At 47.1% G+C, this 6,523-nt stretch overlaps 1 pseudogene; it reads right to left on the bottom strand.

Annotated features, from left to right (window-relative positions):
* Positions 1–5,731: 5,731 nt before the first annotated feature.
* LOC149326039 (uncharacterized) lies at positions 5,732–6,285 on the bottom strand (annotated as a pseudogene).
* Between the last annotated feature and the right edge of the window lie 238 nt (positions 6,286–6,523).

Raw genomic sequence — 6,523 nt, 5'->3', positions numbered from 1 at the left:
CGCATAGCGATTAAAGCATCACGCTTGCTTCATGACTGGCTCGCTTCCGTATTTTCAACAATTATGGTAGCCCAGCATACGTCAGGGAAATAGCTTTCCCTTGTCGGCTCATTTGGTGGCGGCGCTCCAAGGAAATTCTATTTCAGTCCTAGGAGGAAAAGAAAAATTGTTTTGTTGTAAAAACCAATGTACGCTGGCCAAGAAATAGGCATCACAGAAATGTTAGCCCATTAAATAAAAACCACAGAAAGAGGGAGAGTGAGGAAAGAGCAACTGTTGTCGCGAGTGCACCATTAACAAAGTAGTTCTGTATGACGTTCGCTGAATTGGTAAGGAAAAAAATTATCTCCAACTGATTTGTCACCCTGCAACTATTAAAGCGGCAATCCCTACATTAGTAAAAGGCGGAAATTCCAATTTTAGGGCAGAGGAAGGGGAATTAAGCGCTGAGCATCCGTGCTGCCTTGGCTGGTTCCCTAGTTATTATACGAAAGACTTGTTCGCACATTCGGTGGTCTACTGTAGCAAACCAATATATCAGGCGGCTGAGTGTCGTGCATTGTGTGTACTGTTTAGTGCATTGCTTACTCTGATCGGGTATTCACGAGGCATTGGAATGCGTCGACAGTGTTGCGCCGGTTGTACTGTTCGCCCTCCTATCTCTCATTTTCAGCTACTGTAAACTGAACCGGTAACAGTGGAGCACAACGGAGTGGGCTGAGTATGAGGAGCAGCTAGAGGGAGCCGAAACTAGGTGCGAACATCTGCGTGCGATAGAGTCAAGGCGTCGCAAGAAAGTCAGTGTCGTCGTCGGCCGTGAGCAGAAAATCCCAACAGAAACAAGGAATTAACTGAACTGGGTTAGGGTGGGAACCGAACCGAGGACCTAGAACCTAGGGACTGTGAAACGGCCGTGCCGCCCACAGGCCAAGAAAGCTTCCTGATCAAGCCTGAACAAAGGTGGACCTAGTGTGGCGTCTGGATTAGTGAAGTGGCTTACAGGCATGCACTGATACGTACATGAGTCATTATGTTGATTGGGAACTTGATAACTGAGCAGGCGAAGCGAATGGGACCTGGTAAAGTAATCCTAAGGGGAAGGTTTTTTGCCTGGCATGACAACATTGAGATTCAATCAAACGGCGCCGACTTTTTTACGTTGTTTTCTGTAAGCGCTAGCAACACCTGTGGCTACGAGCCCACACAAAACACCAAGTGTGGGTACCTGGCTCACCAGAGCATTCCAGGAAGCGGGAGGGCAGACGCTTTAGCCCGAGCATTCCTCTCCCGGGCACGCTACACGGCTGTCGTGGAACCCCGTACCCTACTACTAAATTACACGTACTTACTTCAGAATTTAAGAGGAGCTCGCTGGGTCTACCCTACGTCGGCTAAGACACCAGAAAAAAGAAATGGAACTACACCTCCGCAAGCTACCGACTAACACTTTCAATAACCCGCGAAGACCACGCGCAATACAGTAGTGACCAAAAAGAAATAATATTTTCATTTTTTGTATAAACTCAAAATATCACGTAATACTGCACATTTTTATGAGCAGTGGGGGGAGTGTGAGTTTAACATAACGTCATCAAGGATGTTTAAATAGCAATTGTCCACGGCAAAAACTACGGGATGAAACCCCATCAGCTTTCACTGAATTGGAGAGCAGCCCAGTCCATGCCTTTGCAAGTTTTGAAGAGATATAGGTTCAAAGGAGGTTTGGTTTTTCGATCTTCGTAGCAGGCAGGCCAGACCGAGCAACCAATTTGCCGAGAAAGAGAATGTTCGCGTGAGCTTTAAAAAACTCTAGTCTGAGTGTAGCAACCGGCGCCGACGGATGAAAAAAATCAGGGGGCACTTTGACTGTCTCAAGTGCGTAGAGGCGAAAGCGTTTTCCGCACCACTTTGACTACCTCCGTGGCACCGGTGACGTCACATATAATTGAGTACTAATTACCAAGTGATGACAAATCACTAATTAGTGGTTAATTACTGATTAATTCCTGACTACTAATTTTACTGCTAATTAATGACGCTTAAGCTTCGCCTTTCGGAGTGGTATGCGACAGCGTGTTGTAGCGCTGCCAGGGAGTCCACGGAACGCCACCGCCCGTTCGGCGCGATGCCTTGCCCTTTGAACGCAACGGTTTTTGAGGAAATTAAATGGCGCAGTAATTGTCCTCTCGGGGGAAACCTGAACCGGAACGTAGCGGAAGGGAGGAAGTGGGTGAGAAAGAAGACAAAGAGGGCCTGTAATGAAGAAAATGAAAATTGTATTTGAGGGAAGGAAATTGCGCAGTAACTGTGTCACATATCTCGGTGGACACCCGTGAAAATTCAGGGGGGCACTTTTTTGACCTAAAGTGCGGTCACTGATGTGTTGTTAAGATGTTAAGCTTCGCCTCTGAGTGGAACGCGACAGTGTCTTGCAACGCTGCCAGGGAGTCCACAGAACGCCATCGCCCATAAGGTTCTACGCCTCGCTCGTCGGTAAATTGGTTTTTGAGGAAAGGAAATGTATCTGTCTCTCATACCTCGGTGGACACCTAAACCTGGCCGGAAGGGAAGGGAGGAGGATGAGAGTGAGCGAAGACATCGTATCCACTAGACGCGCCTTTGTTCATGCTAAACCATCGAGAGGGAAAGGAATTGTTTTTACCCTGGGGATCTCACTGTTTAATTTGCAGAAAGCCGGAAACAATAGACCATGTATTTTTACACTGTTGGGAAGGGGTTTATTTTTGGGATGTATTGCAGCGAACATTAAAGAAAGAATTTCCACTAGACCCGTATGGCATCCGGTTCTTATGTGTTGAAAATGAGGATGGGGTGCCTTTCGATTTAATAATGCTGACAGGCCTCCACTGTATATGGCGCTCCAGAATGGCAGGCTGGCATTGTGACAGTGACGCAAGACCTGCCAGAATTTACTTTCGCGAAAGTATGGAGATGTTTCTGGCCATTCAGAAAGCCGCTGCGGAGCCTCCGGAGTGGCTCTCAAGACTAGAGCCGCTCTGTACGTTGCGTGAATTTTAATTGGACGAAGCCAGATTTATGCTGGCTGACCACAAGTCGTGTGTACATAGTTATTGTCTTTTGTTGATTGTTTGTGTTGTCCAGTGTTTTGTGTCAAAGCCAGGCAATAAAGAAAAAAAAGCAGGCATGGCGGAGTGGATAGCATGCTCGTCTCGCACGCCGAAGACCGGGGTTCGATTCCCGAGCTCGACCAATTTCCTACTCGTTTTTATTTATTTATATGGCCTGACTAGAAAAGTTAGTTAGGCTAATTGGGTAATTAAGCAATTAACTAAGCTCAGTCCCACTTACTTGGAGCATCACTATACGATCCCTTCAATTGGTTGCATGGTTACTAGCCAAAGTACAATTGGCCCCGTTTGAAATTCGCGCACTGTGACGTCATGACCGTTTCGACCAATTGAATAGCGTGACATTTCTGTCGACAACTGCTGCTTACAACGATGAGACATTAAAGGCTTTCGCCTTAAAATTTTGAAGAACGCACGTAAGGCGAACTAAAAACTGGGAGTTTATTAAGCATGAAAGTGTGGTGACGTCACGCCGAGACCGAGAGCCAATATCCGGGCACTGAATTCCACTCATCCGGGCACTGAAACGAGAGCATCCGGGCACCTTACGAGATTTAACGAGACTAATCCCTCCTACAGGACCGGCATACAAGCGCCGGTAGCTTCGCGCCGAACGGGTGGTGGTGTTCCTTCCTTCCCGTACGGTGCGGTTCGGGTGTCCACCGAGATGACTGAGAATTACAGCGCCATTTCCTTTCCTCAAAAAGCGTTGCGTTCAAAGGGCAAGGCATCGCGCCGAACGGGTGGTGTCGTTCCTTCCTTCCTTTACAGTGCGGTTCGGGTGTCCACCGAGATGACTGAGAATTACTGCGCCATTTCCTTTCCTCAAAATGCGTTGCGTTCAAAGGGCAAGGCATGGCGCCGAACGGGTGGTGGCGTTCCGAGGACTGCCTGTCAGTGCCACAACACACTGTCTCGTTCCACTCCTAAAGGCAAATCTTAAGCATCATTAATTAGCAGTTAATCAGTATTTAGACGCTAATTAGTAATTTTGTCACTAATTAGTAATTTGTCATTACTTCATCATCAATTATATGTGACGTAATCCAGTGGTGACGTAACCAGTGTCACATAAGCAAACTGGTGCAGAAAACACTTTCGCCTCTACGCACTTTGGACAGTTTCGAACGCGCTGCATATACATTCTTCTATGGCCTGCGTCTCGTCGTGTCCGCGTACGCTTCATGTTATGCCCGTAAACATTTCATGCTTACTCTACTATCGGCTACGGGAATGGGAGAGATTTTTTCTGTAACACATATTAAACATGTGCAGCCAAGCGATAAACATGAAGAAAAACGAACGTCACGCGCGTGTCGTGACAACATGCGCCGTTCAAGCACTGGACTACAGAAACTAGACAGTGCCATCGACATTTCCGAGCATTTGGTGCTGTTATCGTGCTCTGTAAAAACTCGATGGACTGTGAGACGTCATGTGCAATGTGCTCAACTAAACGACAGGACCCCAGCTACAGCCCTGCACGTATGTGAAAAGAAATGTGTTTGCAAAATGATATAGGTAAAGGAACGCCCGTGTGGATACGTCACGAATGGAAAGGATTGATCTCCGACGAATGGAAGTTCTTGTTATGCTGATAGGATTCGTAAAACACGCCGCCCCAAACGAAATTATATGGGCCTAGTTAGAGACTTTGCACGTTCAACTATAAAGGCGAGAACGTAAAGGCACGGCGCTAATTCTCCACTCGTAGGGTTGGTCAGATCTTCAGGGGAATCCCCCAACGTGTGGTAGATTTGTAATAAGGGAGTAATTACTCATTGACGTCCACCAAAGCGCAGCCATACGGCTACAAAGGAAAGCTATACAGCTTTCTCAGAAACGTCGCATTTAAAGAAAAATTCGTCCTGATCCGGGGTTCGAAGCCGAGAGCATCGCATCACCGGAGCAGTCGCTCTACCAACTGAGCTAACCGGGACGGATAGCATATGGCAGGCGAGAGCAAATTCCGCAATAACTCGAAGGGGACACAGTGTGTCGCCTTAATTAAACGCAATGTGCCATGAGTGAAAAGACTGCTCAGGACTTTGTTGAAAAAGAAGGTATAATCAGAGTAAATAAACCGATCTTTAATTAAACCACAAGGTAATTACGCTAATTCAGTAGTTAAAGTAGTTGACAAACAAAAAAGATTGCTGGGGTTTAGTTTGGTTAAACCTGGTAGGTTGCGTAAGCATCCATAGCGTTCAATTCGGGATCATCACCGGTTGTAGACGATTCGGTTTCGATAGGGGCACGGTGCGCCCGTCTAGCAGCGTCTTGAGCGCGCCGCTTAGCAAGTAAAGCCCCTCGATAATTTGAAAGTAGCGTCTTTCTGTGAACTATGCCGCCGCGCCGCGCACCCTCGCCGATCCTCCTCTCCAATCGGCGCTTTCTGAACGGTGATTGGCTCCGCGGGCGGTCTCCGGGAAAAGCGCGCGGAAAGTTCGCTTTTTGTGTTTTCATTTTTCGTCGGCGCCATTTTTTGGCCAGCCGCCGCTGCTACGACCGAGCTCCCTGGCATTGCGCGCTTGCACTTCGCGTTATTCGCGCTCTTTTAGTGCAGCGCTATGCCGAGTTGCTGCGCACTTCAGTGCATAAGCCGGCAGTACTAATACAACCTAATCAATAAAAGTTTCACGAAGTGCACGAAAAGACATTGTCTTTATATTGTTATATAGAGAAGAGTTCAAACATCTTGGTAGTACATATTTTAGCATAGCAAAACCATAGTTTGTTCTACATCTCGATACCGAAAACATTTCAGCGTTTCTCTAGTGGTATACGGCGTGTTGTGTGGCACCAGCTGCACAATACGGGACAAAAAGGGGTCATCTCTTGCAGTCTGTTTTTTGTAAAAACAGGCAAACCTGTACTCAAACAACCTAGGAACTGTAATAATTTTGTATTTTATTCGAATGGGGCGAGTTGGGGCGTCATAGCAGGAATTTGTAATGACTCGTAGCATTTTATTCTGTTGAAGAAAAAGCTTTTGCAAATTGGACACTGTAGTATTTCCCCATACCAAATAGCAGTACCCTAAGTATGAAAAAAAGAATGCATAGTAAAGGTCAAGTTTTGTCTTTGTAGGCAAGATATATTTATGGCGAGAGACGATACCAATGAATTTAGAAAGCTTGATGCAGACCTTGTTTATGTGAGCATCCCATGACATTGAAGGGGTAAAGTCTACGCCAAGTGATGTGAATGACTGCATGCAGCCGGAAAGTCACTCGGGGGGTCGCTCGTAGTACGGCTTCATTCGCACCACATGCACAACGTCGCTGCGCTTGCCGTTGTGCGATGAACGAGCTGGCGAGGCTGGTGCAACTTCGTACGTTACGTCGCTGAGGCGGCGGACAACAAGGTAAGGGCCGAAGTAGCGGCGCAGTAACTTTTCGGACAGCCCGCGG

Source organism: Amblyomma mixtum, chromosome 10, assembly GCF_055824585.1.
Source record: "Amblyomma mixtum isolate Tamu chromosome 10, ASM5582458v1, whole genome shotgun sequence".
In the NCBI taxonomy this organism is placed as follows: Eukaryota; Metazoa; Arthropoda; class Arachnida; order Ixodida; family Ixodidae; genus Amblyomma; species Amblyomma mixtum.
Note: the sequence above shows the minus strand (reverse complement) of the source record. Positions and strands in the feature narration are given on the sequence as shown.